We start from the raw sequence: 13,339 nt of genomic DNA on the forward strand, positions 1-13,339 counted from the left end.
TGGTACCATCCTTTCCTTTGGTAGGAGTAAAGCTAAATTTTAGGACAGGATCCTCAAAGGCTGACTGGCTGGCTTGCTTGCTTGTTTTCTTTCTTTCTTTCTTTCTTTCTTCCTCCCTCCCTTCCTTCTTTCCTCTCTTTCTTTGTTTCTTTTCTTGTTTTTCTTCTTCTTCTCTTTTTTTTAGAATTCATTTGATTTATTTGAATGACACAATGGGGGAAAGGCACATGTGCTGTTTCACTCCCCAAAGCCAGGACCAGAGAGGCCATCAGGACTTGAACTTGTACTCCCATATGGGATGTGGGTATTCCAAAAAGTGGTTTAATTCACTGTACTACAATGCCCAGATCAAAAGTTGCAATTTTTTTTTTAATCTAAGCTTACTTTGGATCAGTAATTGTTGAAATCCATGCATGGCTTTTTATAAATTTTTAAAACATTTATTTGATTTTTTTTTTTTTTTTTTTGGAAAGGCAGATTTGCAGAGAGAAAGACAGAGAGAAAGATCTTCTCTCTGCTGGTTAACTCCTCACATTAGCAGCTGAGCCCATCCAAAGCTAGGAGCCAGGAGCTAGGAATGTCTTCCCAGCCTCTCACATGGGTGCAGGGTCCCAAGGCTTTGGGCCACCTTCTACTGCTTTCCCAGGACACAAACAGGGAGCTGAAGGGGAAGTGGAGCAGCCGGGACATAAAAACGTGCCTGTAGGGGATTGTAGCACAATCAAGTTGAGGACCTTAGCCACTAGGCTACTGTACCAGACCCACATGCATGTTTTTGAACAAGTTAAATAATTCAACTTCTCAGCCATTAAAAAGAATAGGATTTTACCATTTGCAACCACATGGTCCCAACTGAAGACTCTTGTGCTCAGTGAAATGGGTCAGTCCCAGAAGAACAAATACCATATGTTTTCTCTGATATAAGGCAACATTCATGCATGATCAATAGCTCCCTTTTTAAAAAAATCGTTTTACTTTTTATTTTTTATTTATTTTTTAAAGGTTTATTTATTTGTATTGTAAAGTCAGATATACAGAGAGGAGGAGAGACAGGGAGGAAGATCTTCCGTCCATTGATTTACCCCCCAAGCGGCCACAACGGCCGAATCTGCACCAGTCTGAAGCCAGGAACCTGGAGCTTCATCCGGGTCTCCCACGTGGATGCAAAGTCCCAAGGCTTTGAGCCATCCTCGACTGCTTTCCTAGGCCACAAGCAGGGAGCTGGGTGGGAAGCAGGGCCACTGGGGTTAGAACTGGCGCCCTTATGGGATCCCAGCGCATGCAAGGTGAGGACTTCAGCCGCTGGGCTATCGTGTTGGGCCCTTTATTTTTTATTTCTTTAGAAGTCTTTTATTGGGGAATGAGGGGAGTATGTCAGAAGAAAACACGATAGGGGGAAGCAAGTGTTGGGGCCAGAGCTGCACTGAGCAGAGCAGCTCATTGTGCTAGACTAAGCAGGTGCCCTGCCTGGGCAGGAGCCATTAGTGTATTCCCAGGGGGATGGTGAAGGAGATGTAGTTCCCAAGGGTGCCACAGTGGGGCTGGTAGATTTGGAAGATGGTGATCCAGGTAGTGAGTGCGATTACCGCAAGAGGAAGCCCACAGGAGAACGCTGGACATAGTCTTTGATCTGGCTCTGCTTGGTGAAGGCCAGGGCTAGCAAGGTCCCTCAGAGGAACCAGAAAATGTTGACCAGGAAAGAGAAAAGGCAGGAAAATGAACCCTCCAGGGCTACTTCCGTCATAGGTTCAACTTCTCATTGGCTACCTGGTCCGGATTCATGCTTGAGTTAGAGGCCGGTCTTCCCGAATATCTGGGTAGGGCCTGGGTGGGAGGGCAGAACCCAAACCTGAACCCTAAAGTGGCAGATACCAGGAGCACGAAAAAGAAAGTGGATGCACAGAAAAGAGAGGGCCCATTGTGGTAGCCTAGCGGCTAACGTCCTCGCCTTGAACCTGCCGGGAGGCTACGTGGGCTCCGGTTCTTATCCCGGCAGCCCTGCTTCCCATCCAGCTCCCTGCTTGTGTCCTGGGAAAGCAGTTGAGGATGGCCCAAAGCCTTGGGACTCTGCACCCATGTGGGAGACCCAGAAGAGCTCCTGGCTCCTGGCTTCGGATCGGCGGAGCACTGGCCATTGTGGTCACTTGGGGAGTGAATCATCAGACAGACAATCTTTCTCTCTGTATCTTCTTCTCTCTCTCTTTCTCTCTGTATCTTCTCCTTTTCTCTCTCTCTTTCTCTCTCTCTCTCTCTATATATATATATAATGTATATATATAATCTGACTTTCCAATAAGAATAAATAATTCTTTTAAAGAAGAAAGAGTGGATGTTTGTGGGAGACGCCGCCAGTCCCTCTGGAGTTGGTAGTCGCTTCTAGTCTTGCGCATGCACCACAATAACTCTTTCAATACAATTTTTGCTGCAATCCATGGGCTTTGGTATTTTTGTTTTTATTTTCATTTCTTCAAAATAGTTTCTTTTCTATTACTAAGTTCTTCATTGACTCACAGATCATACATTAGCACTATTTTCTCCAAGAAGATTTTTTGTTTTCTGTTTTATTTCTTCATCGACACATTGGTCATTCATTAGCATGTTATTTAACTCCATAGTGGTGTAAATTTTTTAAACTTAATTCCTGTTGTTGATTTTATTTTATGGCTTTTCATTTAAGGGAATGAATAGTTGTGACATAATAGAGACTTTCCTTTTTTTTTCTTTTTTTTTAAAGATTTATTTATTTTCATTACAAAGTCAGATATACAGAGGAGGAGAGAAAGAGGGGAAGATCTTCCGTCCGATGATTCATTCCCCAAGTGAGCCGCAACAGGCCGGTGCTGCGCCGATCTGATGCTGGGAACCAGGAACCTCTTCCGGGTCTCCCACATGGGTGCAGGATCCCAAAGCATTGGGCCGTCCTCGACTGCTTTCCCAGGCCACAAGCAGGGAGCTGGATGGGAAGTGGAACTGCCGGGATTAGAACCGGCGCCCATATGGGATCCCGGCTTGTTCAAGACAAGGACTTTAGCCACTAGGCTACCACGCTGCCGGGCCCGAGACTTTCATATCCGTATGTGAGGATATGGTGCAGTATGCATCTCTGCTTCCCAATCAAAGGTGGACTCCCAGGGAGATCTTTAGATGTATCTTACAATAGCATGCTGGACTCTGCCATTGTCCATGCCTACAGTGTCAGGACACACTTAAATACCAGAATGATGGACTTAGGACTGTTGATGAGAGACTATACTATGGTAATAATAAGGGGGAAATCAGTTGGGGGGAGGGAAATTTGGGAAGTGATAATGGAAATCCCAGAACCTATCAATTTTACCGTAAAATTAAAATAAAATAGGACCCAGCAAAGTGGCCTAGCAGCTAAAGTCGTCACTTGGAACAAACTGGGATCCCATATGGGTGCTGGTTCTAATCCCAGCAGACCTGGTTCCCATCCTGCAACATGCTTGTGGCCTGGGAAAGCAGTGGAGGACGGCCCAAAGCCTTGGGACTCTGCACCTGTGTGGGAGACCTGGAAGAGCTCTTGGCTCCTGACTTTGGACCAGTGCAGCACCGGTCATTGTAGTTACTTGAGGAGTGAATGATCAGATGGAAGATATTTCTCTTTCTCTCTCTCCTCCTCTTTCTCTCTATATATCTGACTTTGCAATTAAAAAAAACTTTTAAAAAATTAAAATAAAATAGATGGGAAAAAAGAAAAAAATTATTTTGCATGATACATTTTTATAGGGATTCCCCCTTTCTGGCACCCATATGGGATCCTGAAGTATGCAAGAAGAGGATTTTAGCCACTAGGCTATTGCACCAGGCCCTAGAATGTATTTTTTTTTAAAGTTCTACAAATCAATACAAAAGACAACAAAAAAATTAAAAAAATTACACATACAAAAACGAAAAAGACAACCCAATTATAAAATGTATAATTTGAATTAACCTTCACCAGAGAAGATTGTTTAGTATCATTAGTCCTAGGGAAATGCAAATTGAAACCACAGTTTAATGCCATTTAACATCCATAAAATGCAAATATTAAATGACCAATAACATCAAATATTGGCAAAATGTAAAATAAATGCTAATATAATGCTAGTAGAAGTATAAAATGTTATATTAAAAATTTTTTTTAGATTTCATTTTTATTGGAAAGTTAGATATACAGAGAGGAGGGAAGACAGAGAGGAAGATCTTCCCTCTGATGGTTCACTCCTCAAGTGGCTGCAATGGCCAGAGCTGCACCAATCCAAAGCCAGGAGCCAGGAGCCTCTTCTAGGTCTCCCACACTGGTGCAGAGTCCCAAGGCTTTGGGCCATCTTCAACTGCCTTCCTAGGCCACAAGCAGGGAGCTGGATGGGAAGCAGGGCTGCTGGGACTAGAACCGGTGCCCATATGTGATCCCGGCACATGAAAGGTGATGACTTTAGCCACTAGGCTACCTGTGCCAGGCATTAACGATTTTTTTTTATTTGAAAAATTATTTAGAGAAAGTTATAGATACTTACAGACACAGATGTTCCATTTGCCCATTCATGCCCTAGATGATCACAATGGCCAGGGTTTGAGCCAAGCCAAAGCCCGGAGCAAAGAACTTCATTTAGATCTCCCTTGTAGGTGACAATGCCCCAAATACTGCCCATTTGCTGCTGCTTTCCCAGGCCATTAGTGTTGAATTGGATCAGAAGTGGTCACTAGGACTCAAATCTGGCTCCCTTATGGGATACCAGCATCAAAGGCGTGAGCTTTGCTATACTGCAATGCCACAAGCAAAATGCTATATTACTTTAGAAAAGTGTTTGGAAATTTCCTATAAAGTTAAACAAACATCTGTCTTATGATCCAGTAACTCTGCTCCTTAACATTTACTCAAGAGAAAAGACCAACATATAATGCATAAAGGGATTTCTACTGGATATTTATACCCACTTTGCTCACCAGTAAGCCTCAAACTACAATGGAAATATTCCTCAGTGGGAGAATGGCTAAACAAATTTCAAATTTAACAGCTTCACAAATACAATTTGTGTCTGGAAAAATATAATAAAATATTGGTAATGGAAAAAAACTATACCTGTGTATATTATAGATGAAGAAAAAATAAAATGTTATGCTGAACGAAAGAAACCAAGCACAGAGTGAGTACTGAGGTAGTTCAATCTCTTGAGAAGCAAAAGCCAAGTCACAATTAGGTGTGTTAGAAATTTATCGGGAATGTATTAGTTGTGTTGTGCCTTGAAACAAATTCTGAATTTAGCACTGAAAATAGCAAATACTATCTCATAAGGATCTGAATTGGGAGCAGGTTAGTTGGGTGATTCTGGTGTAAGGTGTCTCATGAAGTCAAGATGGGGTTGTGCTAATCTGAGGGATTGATTAGGGATGAAGGATATGCTCATTTACATGGCTGTTGATAGGAAGTCTCAGCTCCTTTTGAGTAATCCCCTCTCCATGGTCTAGAATATCTTCACAACACAACAGCTGTTTGGAAAGTGATTTGAGAGGGTAAAGAGGGCACCACAGAGCCCTTTATTAGATAGCATTGGAAATCAGACACCATCACATCTGCCTAACTGGATTGTGTAGAAGCAAGTCACGAGATACTGTCTTCTCTCAAGAGAAACTGGCTCCACCTTTTGAAGGGAGCAACAGCAACAGCAAAAAATTGTGGGTATATTTTACATCACCTTTGGAAGGTTTCAGAAAATAAGAAGACTATCCAGACTAAGGGGAAGGTCTAACTTTTGTGGAAGTGAGAAAAGAAAGAATTGGGGAAGGAGTGTTGTCCTAATCATGATTCCAAGAAAGGGTTGGCCAAGTTGATGAAAAGTCCTTAAACCAAATGCCCCCTATTGAAGAAATAGATGCCTCATCTTGCAGAAATGGGCCTAATCATGTTCAGGCATGGACTAAACACAATCAGGGAACAGTGGGAATAGTGGCTTTAGCAGTAGATCCAGAGGGGACACAAGTGGGGTCAACATATGTAAGGTGACGGAGGGCAGGGGAGATGGCTAGCTTTTGTGGCTCCCTGTGGATTAAGTCATGGTTTTGGAGGTCTGCATCGCATATCAGAGTGCCTGTATTGTGTCCTGGCTGTTGCTGTTGTTCTTTTTTTTAAAGATTTATTTTTTTTGAAAGGCAGATATATAGTGAGAAGGAGATACAAGGAGAAAGATCTTTCATCTGCTGTTTCACTCCCCAAGTGGCCTCAACGACCAGAGCTGAGCTGATCTGAAGCCAGGAGCCAGAAATTTTGTCTAGGTCTTTCATGTGGTGGCAGGGTCCCAAGGCTTTGGGCCATCCTCTGCTTTGCCAGGCCACAAGCAGGGAGCTGGATGGGAAGTGGAATAGCTGGGATATGGACAGGAGCCCATGTGGGATCCTGGTGCATACAAAACAAGGATTTAACCACTAGGCTATTGTGCTGTGCCCCGAGTCCTGGCTCTTCTAATCCAGTTTCCTGCTAATGCACCTGGGAGATTGTTAATAACAGCCCCCAAATACGTGGGTTTGTGTCAACTATATGGGAAAGGCAGAATTCCTGGTTTTGACCTGGTGTCATCTGGCTGTTGCAGGCATTTTGAGAGTGAGCCAAGAAGTGAAAGATCTCTGTTTCTGTCACTCTGAATTTCAAGTAAATAAATAAGTCTAAAAATAGGTGAGTGAATTATCAGAAGATCTTGCTCTCTGTCTCTGCTTCTCTCTGTATATCTGACTTTCCAATGAAACTATATAATAGGGTCTGGTGCGGTCTCCTAGTGGCTGTAAGTCCTCGCTGTGACCGAGCTGGGATCCCATATGGTTCAAGCAGGGAGCTGGATGGGAAATGGGGCTGCTGGGATTAGAACCGGCAGCCACATGGGATCCCAGCGCTTGCAAGGTGAGAACTTTAGTTTCTAGGCCACTGAGCCAGGCGCAGGAATTTATCGTGTGTGTGTGTGTGGGGGGGGATGTTCTAAATTCTTTCTCCTAGCTGTTTGTGAGATTCCCTTGATGGTGTCAACCATAGTCATTCTGCTGTGCTATTCTTCCTATACAACTGTAACCCTCTCCTCACGAACCATCATTCATTCCTCCTTCCTAGATCCTGGTAACCACTGTTCTGATCTGTATTTGTAAGAGATCAACCTTTAATTAGTGCAGTTTCATACTGTGTGAATAAGTTTATGTGAGGTTCTGGAATGGGCAAAAATAATCCACAGTGACAGAAAGCAAATAAAAGGTTGCCTGAGGCTGAGAATGGATTGCAAAGGGGCACAGGGAACTTTTTAGGATGATGAATATGTTCTAGATTTTATGGCAGGGGTAGGTACACACACATATTTATTGAACTCATCAAACTGTACAGTCAGTATGAGCATATTTTATTTTCATAAATGATAGACAAAATTGACTAAAAAAAGTGAGAGATTATTTTACACTGACAGTACCAAATGTTAGTGAGACACTAATCTGAAATAAACCTGAGACACTCACATGTTGTGAGAAGTATGAAATTATACAATTATTTTAAAACATTGCTCAGAAGTTTCTTTTTTTATTATATTTTTAACAATCTTTACATTGTTAATTAGGGTAAAAAGGTATAAGGGCTAGGGAAGTGGGTATGACTATTATTTCCTTATTGTTTCCTTCATATCAGAAGTTTCTTGCAAAGTGAAACATTTATCTTATGATTCAGTTCTGCTTTTAGTTATTTAAAAGCAGAGAGATGAAAAAGCAGAGAGATGAAAAAATAAGTTTTGTTCATGAATGTTTATAGAAACTCTATGGAGTGGGCACAATGGCTTCATAGGCTCATCTTCTACTTACAAGCGCCAGGATCGCTTATGGGCGCCGATTCCTGTCCTGGCTGTTCAGCTTCCCATCCAGCTTCCTGCTTGTGTTCTGGGAAAGCAGTAGAAGATGGCTTTGAAACCCTGTACCCATGTGGGAGACCCTGGAGACGCTCCTGGCTGCTGACTTCAGATTGGCTCAACTCTCACCATGGCAGCCATTTGGGGAGTGAACCAGTAGATGGAAGATCTTTCTCTCTTTCCTTCTGTCTGTAGAACCTGCCTTTCCAATGAAAATAAATAAATTAAAAAAAAATAGTACAAAAACAAGTGATGGCACATATATAGAATAGACTACTGAGCAATAAAGTGTGAACTACTGAGGTGTGCTGTTGCAGAATGTTATGTTGATCAGAAGAAGCAGGCCACCCAGGATTATGTGCTATACAATTGTGTTTACATAAATTATAGAAAAGGTAAATTACTTAAATTTTTAAAATTTCCTTTTTAATAGTGTTTACATAGTTGAGAGGGATGTACAGCCATGTGAGGCTCTGATTAGGGTGAGGAGGGTCATGTATGGAGGAAGGTGACTGGGATAAATGTTTACATTTTTTTCTTCTATGTCCATGGGGGAGAATACGAAAGGGCTGCTCCTTGCTGTCAAAATACAGCAGCACCCAGGGATAGGGACCGCCATTTGATGATGCCTTAGAGACCCCGATGTGGAGAAGAATGTCTTGAGGTTGGTTACTTGAGTGGTTTTGATAGTTCTGAGAAGTAACTGGAGAAAAGGCAAAGTAATCTATGGCAATTGAAATTATGATGGTCTGTGGTTGCTCAGAAGAAGCCATAAAAATTCTCTGAAATGGTGAAAAGCTTCTATATATTGGTTGGTAGGCAGATTTCATGGATGTGTACATTTGTCAGAATTCACCAGCGTACTCATGGTCCAGTGATTAGAACATATGCCTCCCATGTCGGAGGACCTGGTTTTGACACCCATCTGCAGCTTCTCTGTGTTTGTTCTTTCTCTCTCTCTCTTTTTAAAGATTTATTCATTTTTTACTAGAAAGTCAGATTTACAGAGAGAAGGAGACACAGAGAGAGAGAGATAGAGAGAGAGAGAGAGACCTCCCATATGCTGGTTCATCCCTAAATGATCTCAATGGTTAGAGCTGAGCCAATTCAAAGCCAGGATCCAGGAATCTATTCTGGGTCATCCATGTTGGTGCAGGGTCCAAGGACTTGGGCCATCCTCTGCTACTTTCCCAGGCCACAAACAGGGAGCTGAAGGGGAAGTGGAGCAGCCAGGACAGGAACTGGTGCCCATATGCGAAGCTGGCACTTGTAGGTAGAGGATTAGCCTAAGAAGCCATTGTGCTGGCCCCTTTATTCTTTTTCTTTTTGTAAGACTTATTTATTTATTTGAAAGGCAGAGCAAATGAGAGAGAAGGTGAGACAGAGAGGTATCTTTTCTGTACTGGTTTACTGCTCTGATGGCTATAATGGCCATGCTGGATCAGACCCCAGCCAGGAGTCAAATCCAAGTCCCGTGTGGGTGAAGGGACCCATGTCAAGTACTTGATCATCACCAGCTAACTTCTCAGATGCATTACCAGGCAGCTGGATTGGTAATAGGTAGAACTCAGACTCCTGCTCCAGTTTGGGATACCAGCATCACAAGCGGTGGTTTAGCACAGTGTACTACAGTGCTACTCCCTGGCTCATTCTGGACTCCAGTTTCCTAAAAATGCATAGCAGGGATAGTGGTGGTAATGGGTAAGATTATTGGGTTTTGGGCCCGGCGGCGTGGCCTAGCGGCTAAAGTCCTCGCCTTGAAAGCCCCAGGATCCCATATGGGCGCTGGTTCTAATCCCGGCAGCTCCACTTCCCATCCAGCTTCCTGCTTGTGGCCTGGGAAAGCAGTCGAGGACGGCCCAATGCATTGGGACCCTGCACCCGCGTGGGAGACCTGGAGGAAGTTCCTGTCTTCTGGCTTCAGATCGGCGCAGCATCGGCCTGTTGCGGCTCACTTGGGGAGTGAATCATCGGATGGAAGATCTTCCTCTCTGTCTCTCCTCCTCTGTGTATATCTGGCTGTAATAAAATGAATAAATCTTTAAAAAAAAAAAAAAAAAGATTATTGGGTTTCTACCATCCGTATGAGGACTTTAGTCACTAGGCCACTGCTCTGGGCCTCAAAATAAAATAAAGCTTAAAAAAATTAAAAGTTATCATTCAATCATTTCAAAGAAAGTATATCCAAAACCAAACATAAGATTTAAAAACTCAGCTCTTCCAGGCCCGGTGCCATGGCCTATCAGCTAAAGCCCTTGCGTTGAATGCACCAGGATCCCGTATGGGCTTCCCATCCAGCTCCCTAGTTGTGGCCTGGGAAAGCAGTCAAGGACAACCCAAGGCCTTGGGACCCTGCACCTGCGTGGGAGACCTGGAAGAGGCTCCTGACTCCTGGCTTCAGATCGGTGCTGCACCGGCTGTTGCAGTCACTTGGGGAGTTAATCATTGGACAGAAGATCTTCCTTCCTCTCTTTCTGTCCTCTTCTCTGTATACCTGACTTTGCAATAAAAATTAATCTTTAAAAATAATAAAAACAAAAACAAAAAAACTCAGTTCTTCCCAATCAGAACTTGATAGCTTCATGTTATTACTTTTCATAACTTAGTAAACTTGAAAGTGGAGGTAAGAGTAAACTTGCTGGAGCTGGTATGAAATCAACAGTCATCAATTATGGAAAAACTTACCAATTAAACAAACTATCAAAGGGAGACATTTTAGCGTTTTTTTTTTTTTTAACCAATTTACTATTTTTAGATATTTATTATCACACCTACATATTAGCATTTTAAATAAACAGATTTTAAAATTAGATTTCAACCAATTCAGGTATTAGCATATCAGTAAAACTCATTCCTCAAATCTTCTAGATTTCCCAACCTTCCACTGCAGGATAATGTAGTCTTTGTTCTGCAGATAAAGCATTTTAAAAAAAGTCCCCAAATTTTCTTTCTTTCTGAATGCCTTTATCACTGGTGAACCATAATCCGTCGACGAATATCCTTGATTTACAGTTTGAAACAATCCTTCTAAATTAAAGAGCATGCCAAATTTAACATAGTACTTGAAACAGACCCTAACAGTCTTTTACCTTTGCCCAATTTATACTTAACTGTACCAGGATGACCTGTGAAAGATACATACAGAAAACTCTAAAAGCTAATTTACAGTAAGTAAAAGGTTTAACACTTCCCAATCAGCAAATACAGACAGTGCTGCATGCTAACAATTTTGAGATTTTCCTAAAGCAACTGTAGCTGGAAAAAAGAGGCATAAAACTAAGATTACAAGGCCTTTCCTTTTTTTCAGTTTCAAGCAACTTTGAGGCTAACCAGTGTTACTGCAAAACAAAACCTTTTTTGCAAAAATACAAAAAAAAGTACACTTAACAAAAGACAGATAAGATAGGCACTTGGCCGCGCAATCCAGAAACCGGACTGACGCTGGGAACCCAAAATTTGGGGACCCAAACCCAGTGGGCCATTACAACAACTCATAAGCACCCTGACTCAAGAAGTTATGTTACGTACAGCCATCTGAAGAGTCCCAGATGAGTAATCACAGAAACAGAATCAGATCAGATAGCGGCAAACCTGCTTATGAGTAAATTCACCAGTCACCAGTCATGCAGAATCAGGTGACTCCTCCCAAGGAAGCCAGGATCCAGTGCTGGGGCCATGTTAACCATCACAGTGGCCTACCCAGACTACTGAGCCAGGTTCATGAGCACAGGATGGCCACTGCCCTCTGACCAGGGATCTCTGTCTCACTAAGGCCGCCAAAATGTTGCGGAGCATGAGCGAGATCATGCCAGTCATGTCTAAGGTTTCTTAAGGCCTTATTATCCAAGCTTGGTGGTAACAGGGCCCACTAGGAATAACAAATCACAATTCCATATGGCAATCCAGTCAATCAAAACCCCAAGAGGAACAAATGGTCATTACCCTGAAGTCCATCTGTTAAACTGAAGACCTATGTCCCAGCTTCCCCAGCAAAATAAGTTATCCTAAGAGACATACAGTGAATAACCTGGGTACACTTACAAAGCTGCAGAAGCCTTTCCCTGGACTCTCTGCCCACATTCTACTACTGCTAGGCTTCACCTCTCCTGGAACTTTTTTGATAGTACACACATTAGAAATACAAGCATCTTAGCATTGCTATTTTCAATGTCCTGCCCAAGCAGTGAAGACAGCATGAGGAATACAGACACACAGTGCCATGCTCAGGGGCTACCTGTCCTCAGACTCTGTCCATGGGAAGCCAGAGAGCAAGCAGGTCCTGGGGAGGCCAAGAGTAGGAGTGCCAGAGTGATGGACGTATGTGACCAAGAGAGTGAGCCCCTCCTAATCATGAGTCTTTATAGGGGCTTGTGAGGGGAGTGGTTACACAACACTGCGATGCTGCCTCCTATGAGGTTCCAGGTGATGATAGGTGAGCATGTCAGGTGGGCAGGAAGGAACACCTAAATGGTGGAGGGTGAGTGGCTTCCAAGCATGTGATCCTGAACTAGCTGCCTACTTCACCACATTTTCTTATTCATCTCCTTGTACTGTTTTAGGGACCTCTTAACATCTTTGTGGCTGGACCTGTTGCCTATGGCCCCTCCCCCAGAGCCTACCACTTGAAATACACTCACACTGACTTAACTATTATGATGAAATTGAAAATTGAAAATGATTAGAAGCACCCCCATTTAGGATTTGAATGTAAAGTACATTCCAAAGTGAAAAAAAGCTTTCTTAAGATTTTTACTGGAAAGGCAGATTTTACAGAGAGAAGGAAAGCCTGAAAGACCTTTCATCCATTGTTTCCTCCTGTCCAGCAGGACAGTCAACGGGGGTCGCAACCAACCTAGGAGAGAATGAAGGGACAAGAGACACAAAGAATGGACAGCAAGACAGTAGGTCTGATCAAGCTGTCACTTTATTATTTCCAGTTGAGGATTTTTATATTCTTCAGTAACTAAGGCTCTGGGAGGGAAGGAGAAACTGGGATGCAAGCCATGGTCTCAAGACCGATTGTTCTTGAGCAACCACCATATCAACAATAGTATAGGTAACAAGTAACAAGATGTTGGCAGGTACAGCATAAATCACATTCTGAAACAGTTGCTAGAAATAATTGAAACTAGGCGTGTGATCAGTTTCATAACCTCTTTCCCAAGCATCTAGCCAACCGGGGGTTTTCCACTGGCCTGTAGTTCTATATTCAATATGGCTTCAGTGTGGCTATAGTTCGCAGCTCCTGACATTGTTTCTCTCCTCAAATGGTTGAAACAAACAGAGCTGAGCAGATCTAAAGCCAGGAACCAGGAGCCCCCTCTGGGTCTCCAGTGAGGGTGCTGAGTGCCAAGGCTTTGTTTGGACCATCCTCGACTGCTTTTCCAGGCCACAGGCATAGAGCTGGATGGGAAGTGGCATACCTGGGACATGAACCGGTGACTATATGGGATGCCAGCGCTTGCAGG

General features: G+C 43.0%; 1 protein-coding gene and 1 pseudogene across 1 annotated transcript in view; one reads left to right on the forward strand and one right to left on the reverse strand.

The window, feature by feature from the left end:
- TP53BP1 (tumor protein p53 binding protein 1) overlaps nt 1–13,339 on the forward strand; it is a 107,008-nt gene that overhangs the window by 4,575 nt on the left and 89,094 nt on the right. The gene's annotated exons all lie outside the window — the stretch shown is intronic.
- On the reverse strand, nt 1,482–1,782 carry LOC131480444 (gamma-secretase subunit PEN-2-like; annotated as a pseudogene).

Source organism: Ochotona princeps, chromosome 6 (genome assembly GCF_030435755.1).
Source record: "Ochotona princeps isolate mOchPri1 chromosome 6, mOchPri1.hap1, whole genome shotgun sequence".
NCBI classification, from domain to species: domain Eukaryota; kingdom Metazoa; phylum Chordata; class Mammalia; order Lagomorpha; family Ochotonidae; genus Ochotona; species Ochotona princeps.